At 41.8% G+C, this 13848-nt stretch overlaps 1 protein-coding gene across 3 annotated transcripts in view; it reads left to right on the plus strand.

Moving 5' to 3' along the window:
• The first annotated feature begins 4000 nt into the window (after window positions 1–4000).
• The window catches only part of X11Lbeta, a 97167-nt gene continuing 87319 nt past the window's right edge, over window positions 4001–13848 (plus strand). For all 3 annotated transcript variants that reach the window (XM_070207618.1, XM_070207622.1, XM_070207625.1), the window contains exon 1: window positions 4001–9603. The gene's annotated coding sequence lies outside the window, so the exon portion shown is untranslated. The remainder of the gene's footprint in view (window positions 9604–13848) is intronic.

Consider the following 13848-nt stretch of genomic DNA (forward strand, 5'->3'; position numbering starts at 1 on the left):
TGTTGTCTGCTCTTCAAAGAATTATTTTATCATTTATTTTATTTTATATGTGTGTGTTTTTTTTTTTTTTTTTTTTTTTTTTTTTTTTTGCCATTCCACGTTGTGTGCATGTGTGCGTGTGTGGGAGTCTGACACCCACCCAATGCTTGCCAGTGTGTTCGCTCATTGAGCGGGGCAGGGGCTGCGGGCCAGTGCTGCGTGGGGGGCGGGTGCTAGACGCCTCGCCTTCGCCGCCGCTGCACTTTTTGTCATTTGCTTACTGCGTTTTCTTCGCTTCGCTTTGATTGTTTTTTTTTTTTTTTTTTCTTTTCTCACTGTTCACTTGATTTTGCACGCACTCCAAAAGAATTTATTAAAAAAAATAAATAAATGTTTAAAAATGTTAGCTGTTTTTTTTATTTTATTTTTTTTAATTGTTGTTAAACTGTTGTTGTAGTTGTTTTTATATTTATTTATATTTAGGCTCTTGCTGTTGTTTGGTAATCCGCCGTTTTAGCCTGTTTCGAGCGTTTTCTCCGCAGCGTTCATATGCCGTTACTCGCTGGTCGCGTCGGAATGAAGGACTTTTTATTTATGTGTATGTCCTCGTCGCAGCCATCGTTGTCGTTGCCGTCGCCGTCGCCGTCGCCGCCGCAGCCGCGTCGCTGTCGCAGCGCCAGCCATTTCTCCATATCTATGTATGTGTGTGCCTGCGCGCGCTTGCTGTATGTGTATGTGTGTGTGTGTGTGTGTGTGTGTGTGTGTGTGTGTGTGTCATTGCGATTGTGAGCCTGTGTTGGAGTGCGAAAAAGTTTCTGCGAGCGACGCCGCCAAAACGCCACAAAGACACACACACACACACACACACACACACACACACACACACACACACACACATACACACACACGCAAGCAGACTCTCGCAAACCAAAAGCTCAGGCAAGTCGCGCCGTTCCGTCGTCTATATGGAAAGCCCGTGCACAGCGCGACCGAAGGCCCTTGTACGTTTGTATGCCTGTGTGTGTTCGTGTGTGTGTGTGTGTGTGTGTGCTGTGAAGGAAGTGTGGCGGGGTTGGGGAGGGGAGGGGGGGGTGGAGACGGGGGCTTATACACGCGAATTGAGATGACGACGACAACGACGAGAACGCTGACTGCGAGGACGAGGACATTGTTGATTACACTGCGCGAAAAAGGTTGCCAGACCAAAACAAAAAAACAGTTTGGCAACATGCAAAAACTATCGAATCTATAATATCGATAGCATGCAGGCTTGAAAGTTCTTAGGCCATTCCAATTTAAGGATATCTATATCATGCACAGTTTTGAAGTTTGAATTGGATTTTAAGCTAAAGTGAATTTCTTGATCAAATATTTTGAATATGCAGCAATTTTGTTCGTAGTTTTTCTCATCGTTTTCAGAATCAAGTATTTTGTACAAAAATAAATATTATTCTCATTATTAAAATAAGTCAATATTTTTTTAATTTTGAGTATAGAAAATATTGTTAGCAGAGTGTGAAGAGCTTAAAAGTTGTGTTTTTCTTATAAAAATATGATTCTCAATTTTGATATGGGGAGCTTTGGCTAACAAAAGGTAGGAGATTTGATGGTGATATTTCGCTCAGTGCATGAATTTTGCCGCCTGACATCGCCACACATCGTCATCTGCGCCATGTACTATGTTGCCGCCTTCGTGCTTGCCCCCGCCCCCGCTTCCGCCATCGCCATCGCCATCGCCATCGCCTCCGTGTCCACGTTATCGTTGACGTTATTGCCACGACGGCCGCCGTTGCTGTCGCAGTTAGCAGCAAGGCAGAGGCACATCGAGTGCGTAGGAGATGGGGTTGATGGTTGGCGGGTGGTGGGTGGTGGGTGGTGGATGGCGCCACCACCAAAAGGTCTATGCCGAAAACAAGAGTCAGCCGGAGACGCACTCGTGTCCACCCCGTCCACACTGGTCATAAATCGAATTTTTGTTTATGTAGTGGTAAAGCTGCTGGGAAGCGAAGCAGTTGACGATGCGCCCGCGCTGCGTCCCACTCGGCCCCGCGCGTCCGCATTCCGCTGCCGCGGCCCGCGGCCCACGGCCCACGGCCCACAGTCCACATCCTGTCATACCAAAGGACACGGACTGCTGACGTTGGCGTTTGGCGTCGGCGTCGGCGTCAGCGTCGGCATCAGCGTCGCCGTCGACAGCGACAGCGACTGTGACTGCGAGGCGGCGCGAATGCTTTACGGTTTGTTGTGCTTTGCGATACCTTCCCTGTCGCTGGGTGGGTCGATGCTGTCGCTAGAGTCGCTGGGACATGCTGTGTGCGTGCATGTGTGTGTGTGTGCGGGTGGTTGTTCTGCCGGCGTCTGTGTGGGCAGCGAGCAGCGGGCAGCAGGCAGCAGGCAGCTCTCTGTCGTCTTCGTCGTCCTCGCCTGTGGGCGGTGGGGTGGTTGGGCGGCTGCTACGCTCTTTTGCGCCTGCTCCTGCTCGCAATTCGCATCTCTTACGGCCGCTCGTTACTTTCGGCGCCCCAGAACGTATGCAATGCTTTTTTTTCTCTGTGCGCTGGGGGTTGGAAAATTAAAATTCCTTGCGCCACGCGTACCCATCCGTGTTGGTGTGTGTATTAGTGTGCGGTGTGTGTGTGTGTGCGTGAGTGTGGGAAAATGTTGTGAAAACAAAATGTGTGAGAGCCAGTTTGTGCGTCTCTCTGTGTGTGCGTGTGTGTGTGTGTGTGTGTGTGTGTGTATGAGTGTGCGCGTGTGCGTGTTCGGGTACTCGACTTTTACACTCGTTGGAATTTACTCGTTGCATTTGCAAGTTTACGGTTAAGCTTCAAAAGACGAAGTCAAAGAGTAACAAATTATTATCATATATTATGGATTACTATAATTATCATTAATTTTCCGAATAAATGTTTTCACGGAGAAATCCTTTGATAGCATAGGTATAAGGTTAAAAGCAAGGCCACATAAACGATATTTATTATAATCGATAAATGTATATATCGGAATGCGAGAATACCAGATAATCGTTAACTAATCGAATACATATTTAAAAGGAGAAATCCTTTGACAGATATTGGAAAAAGAAACATAGTCCGATAAATCGATAAGCTTATGTGTTATTGAGCAATTTACTGAATTGAGAAAATATCCTATTAAAAGCAACGTTTCGAAAAGGACAACGCACACGTCTAGTTATATATTTGGGATGTTGTTTCATTATTTCATTGAGCAAACTTGCTCAATGACATGAAGTCTTAGCCTTAAAGCGACCTATAATAATCCAGAAGACTTTTTTCGATTAGTTTTACACACCGAACAGAGTATTGAGCAGTCGGTCACATACGACTGCAAACATGCTTACTTGCTTGGCCTGAAAAAGCTTTCTGGTGCTTAATATTGCATTAGATTCAGGCAAGTATTTCTTAGCTGAAATCTTAAAAGTTAACAGTTCAACAGATTGGTGCATAGGCGAGCTCGATCGAAAAGCAGCAAGCTTCGCAAGCTCATCCAAAGCTGCACTAGGACAAGAACTGTTCAATGAAAGCTCTTGCAGCTTAAAAAGCTCAGCGAAGTTTTGTTAAATCTTGCGCCCCCTAGTGGGCGCATTGTGCATTTCCGCTACATAACTCTGAATGCGCGAAGTCTGCACTGAGGGTTGGCAATGACATCTTTGGCGCATGCGTCAGCGCTGCGGCTCTCTTCGTCTCTCTCTCGGCCGCTGGCGCTCTCTGATATTGTCATCGTGTGTTCGTCGTTTTGAGGTTAAGCGCTGCAAATGTCAAAGGCATGACTTCAGTTTCAATTTCAGTTTCAGTGCGTACTCTGCATTTGGAGCACTTTACAGCGTACACAAACCCCCAAAACGGTATTTCTCAAACACGACAAAGTATTTTCAAAATATTTGAACAGAAACTATAAAAACGTGTTTGCTTAGCCAGATTAAATATCGCGTATTTATCTGCTTTATTGTTGTTATTTTTTTTTGGCGTTTTTTTTTTTTTTAAATTGTTTTTGTACATTTTTGTGTAAAACGTGTTAACATTTTTGACATCAAATCAAATTTCCCCGCTCAGTTCTATTCAGAAACGCGCGCGTGTTCGCCAGCGTGAATGTGTGCTTTGTGTGTGTGTGTGTGTGTGCGGCGTGTGTGTGAGTTCTTGGGAGTGTGTGTTAATGTATTGACAATGTGGACAATGTGAAGCGTACTTATTATATAAAGTGCTTGCTTATTGTCAATTGACAGTTTATTGAGGCTTTGATTTCCATGCTGCTTGCGACTTTAATAAGGCAGAGTCAATTTAATTAAACAAATGCAGGCCCATAAGTATGCTTCAATATCTTGGACACACACAGCTCAATGTTACGCACACACACACACACACACAAGCACACGCACGCACACGCTTCACGCAAAACACAGTCGTTGTCAGTGGGGGCGACGTCGCGACGCGTCGTAGCAACATGTCTTTGACTCAGATACGAGATACTCGGACTCGAACTCGTACTTTCTGCCTAGTGCTTACAGTTAAACACGTACGCACGCCAACTCACACACACACACACACACACACACACACGCACACACACACAGATACGAGCGCGTATTCGCATTTAAAAATTTATTATTTTGACTGAATCGTTAGCGCTCTCCTCGTCGCTCTCTCTCTCTCTCTCTCTCTCATTGACGCTCTCGCTCTTTTGCCCTTCGAAATGTCAAAATATTGCGGAAATAATATTTGTTGACTCGCTCTCAGTTTTGCTGAGCGACGTTGCCAGCCTAAAATTGGTTTTGTCACATGTTTTCAAGCTTTCCAATGCAAATGAAAGCAGCTGCGCAGTTGTTGTCCCACTAACAACTCAGCATTTAATCTATTATAATATGTTTAGCAGGCTTAAGCATTATGTTCTTTGGTCGATTAGTAAAACAATTAAATACAAATTTCAAGTCACTTTAATGACGTTTCGTTGCCGCTTAATTTTCCAGCAGAGCATTTCAATTTTAGCGCCTTGCTTTGCGCAGCAACAACAAGAAACACAAGCAGAGCGTAAATGCACAGCTGGCAGCGTCGCTCTCGCACGCTCTCTCGTTATATTGTGGCAGTGCTCTCTCGCACTCTCGCGTCGTAATCGGCAGCAGCGGAAGAAATCGAAATCCAATTGGCATGTCGCCTGCAGGTTTAGTCCTGACTCGAACGCGTAGCTGAAAAGTCCTTAAATTGCCTTCTAACAGTGCGCAAAATAAAAATTATTTTTTTCAGTGTTTTGTCTCTCTGTGTATGTGCGTATCAATGTGTGTTGCGAGTGCTTGTGTGTGTGTGTGTGTGTGTGTGTGTGTGCGTGTGGAGCGCGCGCTGCAACAACAACAACAACAACAATAACAGCCAGCACGGTGTAAATTTACAAACTCAAGCTGAACAATAAAGCGCATGGTAAAAAGAAATTGAAAAAAAGAAGAAAACACGCACACACACACACACACACACACAAACACTCGCGCCCTCAAAAGCAAAAGTAAAGATAAAGTTGAGCCAAGCAAAGACAAGGACAAAAGGCTGTGATTCAAGCCAAACTCGTCAAGCGGCTGAACAGCCAAAGACACAACAAACAGGCAAAACAGTAGTCGATGTGTCCATCGCTTGCTGATGTTGTTGTTGATTTTGTTGTTGTATTTGTTATTTTGTTGCTGTTGCTGTTGCTGTTGTCTGTTGTCTGTACGCCATTCGATCGAGTGACAGCATCCAGAGGCGCCGAAATATAATCATGAATGGCGTGCGACATGGCCTGCACACTGGGGCCAAAGACAAAGAAAAGAAACTGAACAAAGACAATTACATTTTTTTTTTTGGTTGCCAGGTCAATCTCGAGCCACTGTGGGCTGCAGATTTTGCGTTATCCGTTTTGGTTGCTTCGTTTACCGCTAACTGTTTATGGTTCATTATTGCTATTGGTTAATTTATTTGTGCAGTTGGCTAAGCACCGTTATTTGTCCCGGTGTTTCAACTCAGTCTCAGTCGCTGTCGCAGTCGCAGTCTCTGAGTCAGCGCTTGTTCCTGCCGCCCCCAAATCGTCCGGTGCCATGCGGAGGGTGGTTTTTTTTTTTTTTTTTTGTTCGTTTTGTGCTTTCGTTTCTCGTTCTTCACATTTATTTATATTTTTCGCCACGTTGCGCCTTCAACTTCAACCACTTGCCGCCGTCGACGTCATCGCACGCGCCCTCCAAACCGCCCCAGCTACAGGGGCTGCAGGGCAGCCATACAACAACAAACCAAAACTTGGTGTCATTGGCACTCTCTCGGGTCTACTTTTTTCTCTTCTTTTTTTTTTGTTTAAACTTTTGCTTCGACGTGGGCATCGCGTGCTCGACGCGCATAAAGTTAAGCCCAAAGAGTTTGCAAATGCATGGCAAATCAATTGATTAAAGGCAATCGCTAACGGAACACTTTAGTGTTGGTTCCGTTATACGCAAAATGGCATCAAACGACTTTTGATAATTGCTAGGGTTCTGGTACGCAACGATTTGCATGACATGCACATGACTGAAATCGGCGCAGTTTGGCAACAGCTGTCGCAGCTTTGAAAGCGAACAAAGGTCACAAACTAATGTTAACGCGTCATTATAAACAATAAACCATATACTTATATATATATATATATATGAAAAAAAAAAAAACAAAAAAATAGTTGCAAATGCATATGATTCGCTGCTAATGTTGCACCCACCACCGCTCACCGCACACCGCTAACGCAACCGCTTACCGCTCATCACCAACACCAACAACACCACCACAACCACCAACATCATCAATACCAAGCAACAACTAGCTAGCTAGCAATACGAACCACCAAATCAAGCAAGCACGGCACTCAACTCTGGCTTGAGCCTCGCCTCGTCCCGGCTCGCCTCGTCCCGGCTCGCCTGGCCACAACTCAACTCAACTTGAAGCAGTTGCAACGGAGACAGCGCGTTATTTGATGACGCTTCTCAAAATGTCTTCAACGTTTTCATTTGTAAAATGTGAGCGACTCTTTACAGTTATACCTAGCACATATCTAGATACATAGATACAAACATGCATATGGGCATTTCCTGGTTTGTCACGCACGTGACACTCCATGCGACTTTATTGCGACAAAAAACACAAAGACATGTTCTACATATTTTATACCCTGGTTAAATTGTCTTGTATAAAATCAAGCCAATGGCGAGGAGTTTTCAGTTCGTTTTCATAAAATCGCAAAATTGAATTTAATTTTTTTTTATGGTTTCTTTCTTTTACTTTATGAAATGCGCAGTGCTTACAACAAGGTAACAAGGGCTTACGCAAGGTTGCTGGTTCTAATTATGTTGGTAGCTTTAAAAACAAGCTAAGGAGGATTTTTTTTAAATATTTGCTTTATAGAAAAATTGAATGCACGGCAACAATGTGTTAAGACTTAAATAGGCAATAAATTAAAAAGAGTCGAAGTAGCAGGCGAGAGATCGCTGGTCCTAATTATTTAGCTAGCTCTCTAAAATCAAGGTAAAGAGGAGTATTCGCAAAATTTAACTTTTTTTTAATGGTTTCTTGCTTTTACTTTATAAAATGCAGCGCAACAAGCTGTAAGGAACTTGATGAGTAATAAATTTAGGAGAGTCGAACTAGCAAGCGGAAGATCGCTGGTTCTAATTATGTAGGTATCTCTCTAAAATCAAGCTAAAGAGGAGTACTCGCGAAATTTAACTTTCTTTTTTTATGCTTTCTTTCTTTTACCTGATAAAATGCAGGGCAACAGGGAGAGTCGAACTGGCAAGTCGCTGGTTCTAATACAGAAGTAATTTTTAATTTGCAATAAATTAACTTATTTTAAAAACTGTGCAGCCTAAATTCCTTCATTCGTGCAAGTCATAATTTGTAAAGTGACACGAGTCGTTAGGAATTTAAAGGAAAAATTCAATTTTCCAGTTTCATTTAATACTAAACAATACGAAAATCAATCAAACAATCAATTAGTGAAAATACATTTGAGTATATAGTTTTTATTTTTTTTTATTCTGTTCATGTTGTTCGTGGAAATGCCCATATGCATAATACTAGTTCTCGTTCTTGTTCTCGTTCTCACTATCAATACATACTGTTAAATACTAGCGTAGTGGCCCATTCGCACACACCCTACTCCATGTAGCTAACCCCGAAACATTCAACCCGATAACGAATTGTACTCGCAAAGTTGTTGGCCAACTAGTGGCAGTATTTTGTGTCATATTTCAAGTTACATGTTTGCCACTTTAGTTAGTTGACTGACAAGCCAAATTCTTGTTTTATTTCAAAATTTGTTGAACAACATTTTGTTTTGCATACCTTTCCTGCAACAACAAAAGCAACAATAGAGCTAACCACTTTTCGTGTTCTCTTCGTTTTTTTTTTTTATTCATTTATATTTTTTTTTGTCGTTCCCCCCTCTCGCTCAAGCTGTCTTCCTTGTATGCGAACACATTACGAACACTTCTTCAACTTGTTTTTTCACTTCTTCTTCCTTTACATAACTTTGGTCAACTGTTGGAAAATTGAAAACGCTTTAGCAATTATGCAAAGTCCAAGCCTCAAAAAATTGCTATAAGCTGGACACAGTTATGCGATGGTTTCTGTACAGAAATTTAAACACCTATTACCATATACCAACCGTCTCGAATTGGCTTTATATTGGGCCTGTTTTGGGCGGCAACATGTAAATAGCTCCCAGCCCTGCTTGCACCCAACTACCGACCGTTCCATAGAAACTCCTACAGCAAAGACAACACTTAAAGCATGCTTCCCACATTCCTCGGTACAAGCTTAAAACCAAATCATTTACAAAATTACTTTGAAGTCGGAACAACTCCCGACTGCCTAATACTCGGTTCAAGATGTTAAAGCAGCTGCAAATCTACAGATTGTATTATATATTTCCCAACTAAAATACTTGTATATATATTTGAAAGTCCTTCGTGTCCATCATAAGCCGTTGTTGCTATCGACTTCAGTTGTTCAATGTCATAACTTGTTGTGAATTTTAACGCGTCAAGCAATGCAAATTGCTTAATGTAGGGCAGGCAAATCAACTTTTTGAACGGAGTATAAGATATAAGTCTATTGTGTTCTTTTTAAATAACTGCGAATGCTTGCGTGTTGCACATCATAATCCGAATCATAGTAAAATGTTCTTTAAACATATGCACAAAATTCGAAACTTCACTTTGCAATTTAGTCAACATTTCTATACTAGCTATTCTAAAACATAATCGCATTTGTTTCCATAGTTTCTACGTTCAATGCGTTCGCTCGTTCGTTCGTTCGTTCGTTCGTTCGTTCGTTTTGTTAACCAGTTCAATTTTATTGTATAAAGAGCTTAACTAGCCAGAAAAGAAGTTCACTAAGGCGCCAAGCAAAGACGATTATAACTGGGAAACCAATTATGCAAAATAAAACAAAAAAACAACAACTAAAGTGTTTCTAATCACAAGTTCTTCAAATTCTCTCTTAAATAAACATAACACACGAAACGCACACAAAACCAACAAACCAAATTTAACAATCATCCATTCAATAAACGCAGCCCAAATTGCGCATTTGTTTAAGACCAAAGCGTGCGAGCTTTTAGCAGAAGGTAAGTAAGAATCCACAAATATCTATACTATCTATTCTCTTGTATAATGCGTATTTATCTCGATGGATTGAACTTTGATTTAACTCTCAGTAAACCATATATCTTAGCTCGCATTGCCAGGCCTTGCTCGGCACAAGTTATTGTGTTCCACATCGAAAATTCAAATCCATTTGTACTAAGTAGCTTGAACTCCATATCCTAAGTTGTATTTTACTTGACATCAATCGTTTTCCAACCCATTTTCAAACCTAATTCGTGTCTGCTCTACGAAAACATAGATGTCGTAAGTGTTGAATTTAGCTATTAGAATCTTTCAGATACAAGAGCTTAATTTTCAACCGATTGTTCCTATAAGATCTCTAGGAAATCGTTGAACGATTTCAAATGCAGTCAGAGTAAAAAGTAAGGCTCGTGATACCTGCGTCTGATTAAGAAATCCTAAAGAACAGAAAAGTGCAAAATTAACTTTTTATCACATTCTCTTTCTATTTAGCTTTCTGATGTAATATAGCCTGATGTTGAAAGGGTTTTGCTCATGAAAGAGTACAATATTTCGTCAGAGAACAGAGCACGGGCTCAGCTTAAAATGAAATAAATATTAATTAATGCAGATATGCTTAGATTTTAGATAAGGTTTCGTATTGTTCCAGCTCGAAATTATATAGTCTTTGAACTGGAACCAGCCGCCATTTGTAGGGGAATTCAGGTTATTTTTAGACATTCCAATTTAATTAAAATGCCGTTTGAATGAATGAATGATTGAATGAATGAATGTTTTTCACTGTCACCACCATTTGATCACTACACACAACTAAGATTATTCCATTTGTGCCTCTTCCTCTTCTGCAGTGTCATGATTCAGCCAAATGTAAAGTCTCTTTTTTTTTTTTATTGCTCTTTGTTGGTCACAATTTCGAAGGCAGACGGCGATTTAGCTCTAAAATATTGGTTATTAGCATAGCAGATGGCTGGCATGGGAAGCGGGGGGGGCATTCGTTTAGCTGGGGGCTTAGGGGAAGTGATGTTGAATTGCTGACAAAGCAGCCATCGCCTTTTGTTGCCTACTTTTTGGGGTCAGGGACTTGTTTTGTCAGCTAGCTAGACACAGAGAGCAGAGAGAGAGAGAGAGAGAGAGAGAAAGTGAGTTGGAGAGTGCGAAAGAGAGAGTAGCATATACATCTATTTATCGCTGGCTACCCACAATTTTTGTTACTCATCGCAGCACACAGACCCCGCATCCCGCACCCTGCACCCCGCACCCCGCACCCGTCTGCGGCGTCGCCGGCTGGGCTGCATCTTTTGTGTTGTGATTCATCGCCAAATGCATATTGGCCGCTTTGGCCACAGCAACAGCAACTGCATCAGCCAGATAAGTGCCACCACAGGGCCATGCTCTCGTCCCTTCACATCCTTGCCATGCCATACCATGGCCCACTTGGAGCAATCCTTCTCAAACCAAGCGTGCACGTTGCCGTTGTCCTCGTCATCATCGACTGTGCCACTGGCTGTTGCTGCTTCAGTTGTGGCTTTTGTTGCAGCGCCTGCAGATTGCGCCTAATTTGGCGTTAAGCGAACTGTATTTACAGCTACTCTCTCGTTCTCTCATTCTCAGTCTCTCTCTCTCTCTCTTTCTCTATCTCGCCGCATTAGCATTTGCTGTTAACGCGAATTGCTCCTAATTAGTTTTTGAAGCCACAAAAATTGAACGAATCCACAACCAAGCAGGATATGCTTGTTTCCTAGTACAAATAGTCAGAGTAACACGTTTTATCATAAATTGTTTCAATTAATTCTCATGGTGATGATGCCTTTCAAGGAATATGAACTTTATTTTGGATCTAGATCTGCAGGATTATGCTCAGCTCCTAACAGACTATCATATTTCAAAAGAAAAATCTTATACCTCTGATAGCTTCAACGAATTTGGAATCGCTAGCATTAAAGATAATTCATCTAATACAAATTACGGCGAATGTCTTTCTCTGACCGTTAAGGGTTTCCCACCTAGTTGTATTCTCGTATATTTATTCAGATTTGACTAATCGATTGAGTGACTGACTCATTGGCTGACTAAGTAACTGAATGGTTGACTGATTAAATGACTGACCGATTACCTGACTGAGGACTGACTGTCCGAGGAATTGAAAAGAGATTCAATAGGTGAACGCATTTTTGACTGACTGAATGGCTTACTGACTGATTGACTAACTAATTCACTGATTGATTGACTGGTAGAGGGATTAATTGGGTGAATCGCTGACAGATTGATTGCCTGATTGATTGACTGACTGTCAGAGGAATTGAATAGGTGAATAGCTGACAGATTGACTGACTAATTGATTGAGTGATTGACATTGACATTGGCTGGCTAAGTAATTGAATGGTTTGATGATCAAATGACTTACTGATTGACTGACTGACTAGCGTAGAGATTTAACAAGTGAATGACTGAACTTGACTGCATTTTTAGTTGATTGATTGACTAACTAATTAACTGATTGATTGACTGGTAGAGGGATTAATTGGGTGAATCGCTGACAGATTGACTGGCTGACTCAATTGCAGACTGACTGGCAGAGGGATTGAATGGGTAAACCGCTGACTGATTTATTGATTGACTGACCTATTGGGTGACTAAGTTACTAAATGGACTGAATGAATGAGTGACTGACTGATTGATCTATTGACTGACTGAATGGCGAACTGATTCAATGATTGAATGACTGACTGACTAAGTAATTGAATGGGTGAATGGCTTATTTATGACTGTTTAATATGCATACGAATTATTTATATAACCTGATTATGTTTGTTATTAATTGTTTAGCTTTCTGATAGTAAGCAGTTCCTTTAGGAGGCTAAGACATCACATTGGATCAAATTAATTCACTTTAGCTATCCGCAACAACAACTTATGCATAGTGTGCGAATGTGTATGCGTGTGTGTGTGTGTGTTTGAGGGATTCATTACACAAATATAAGTGATTCCTGTCTAACACTTCAATAGGCTGACACAATGCAAAGTGAGTTGAGGCCTGACGTGAACTGTTTGTGTCCATTTGACCGAGTCCGAGGCGATTGCCTTAGACTTAACCCGTCGTCCTACATCCCCTAGGCCAAACCCGTACAGCTAACTATTTGATGAGTCCTGTGTGGCTCCTCCAGGTAGGCTCGGTGTACGAGCTCACGTGTTTTGTTTGGACGGCGCGTGTGAAAAGCGGATATTGTCATATTGCTCGACGCATTTGTGTGCTGGCAAACGTTGCGCATACGCCGCGTGTTGCGGACACACACGTTGCCATAGTGCATGTGCGTGTCTATGCTCGTGTGTGTGTGTGTGTGTGAGTGTGCCTGTGTGTGAGATTCTTTTTGTGTCTGTACTTAACTAATATGCTACGTACGTCGCTTTGGCACGTTGCACTTGTTGTTTGGCGCATGTTTTTAGCGCTGTTTTGTTTCTTTTTCTGGTTGTTCCTGCAACTTTTAGTATTGTGTTTTCTTTTTTACCAGCCGCTGCAATAAATGTTTGTTGTGGGCAAATAGGAAAGTGTTGGCAGGGGGGCAATAAACGCGCAAGAAAAAAACCCCAATGACAGACAGGCACTCTTAATGCCCTGCCACAACAGACAATTATTGTATCCGCATGGATGATTTTATTGCATTTTAGCATTTAAGTCAAATGCTGTATAAATATAATCGCGACATAAATTGGCAATGGTGGGTGTGTGCACATGCATGCGACATTGGAGCTGAATTGAATCGTAAATATAAGCAGCGAATCGATGTGACAGCAGGGTTAACATTTATTGAAGCATTTTGTAAGACCAAGAAGCCAACTGAACGTGTCAATGGAGGTGTCTAGAGCTGCGAATGTAGCTAAAGCTAGATATGAGCTGATGTTGGTTAAAGCAAATAATTGCTGGAAAAGTATTTTAACTACACAATTCAAAACTATCCAGTTTGTTGCCGAGCTCTGCTACCGCAAATTGTATTTATATTATTTTATTAATCTGGCATTTCAATTGCAGTATTCATAATCGCCAAGTTAGCTAATTAATTGGTTAAACAAATTAATTATAATCTATTATGACAGACCTCATACCAACATTTCCTTCTGGTTCGGCTTACTAACCTGTAGGCTCTCAGTTATTGGCTGGCTATGTGCATTTTTTCATTTTTATTGATTAATTAATGTGCCACCATGTATGGTAATACTCCGGCTAGTTTCATCGGCCCTGTAGCCAA

Source organism: Drosophila virilis, chromosome X, assembly GCF_030788295.1.
Source record: "Drosophila virilis strain 15010-1051.87 chromosome X, Dvir_AGI_RSII-ME, whole genome shotgun sequence".
In the NCBI taxonomy this organism is placed as follows: domain Eukaryota; kingdom Metazoa; phylum Arthropoda; class Insecta; order Diptera; family Drosophilidae; genus Drosophila; species Drosophila virilis.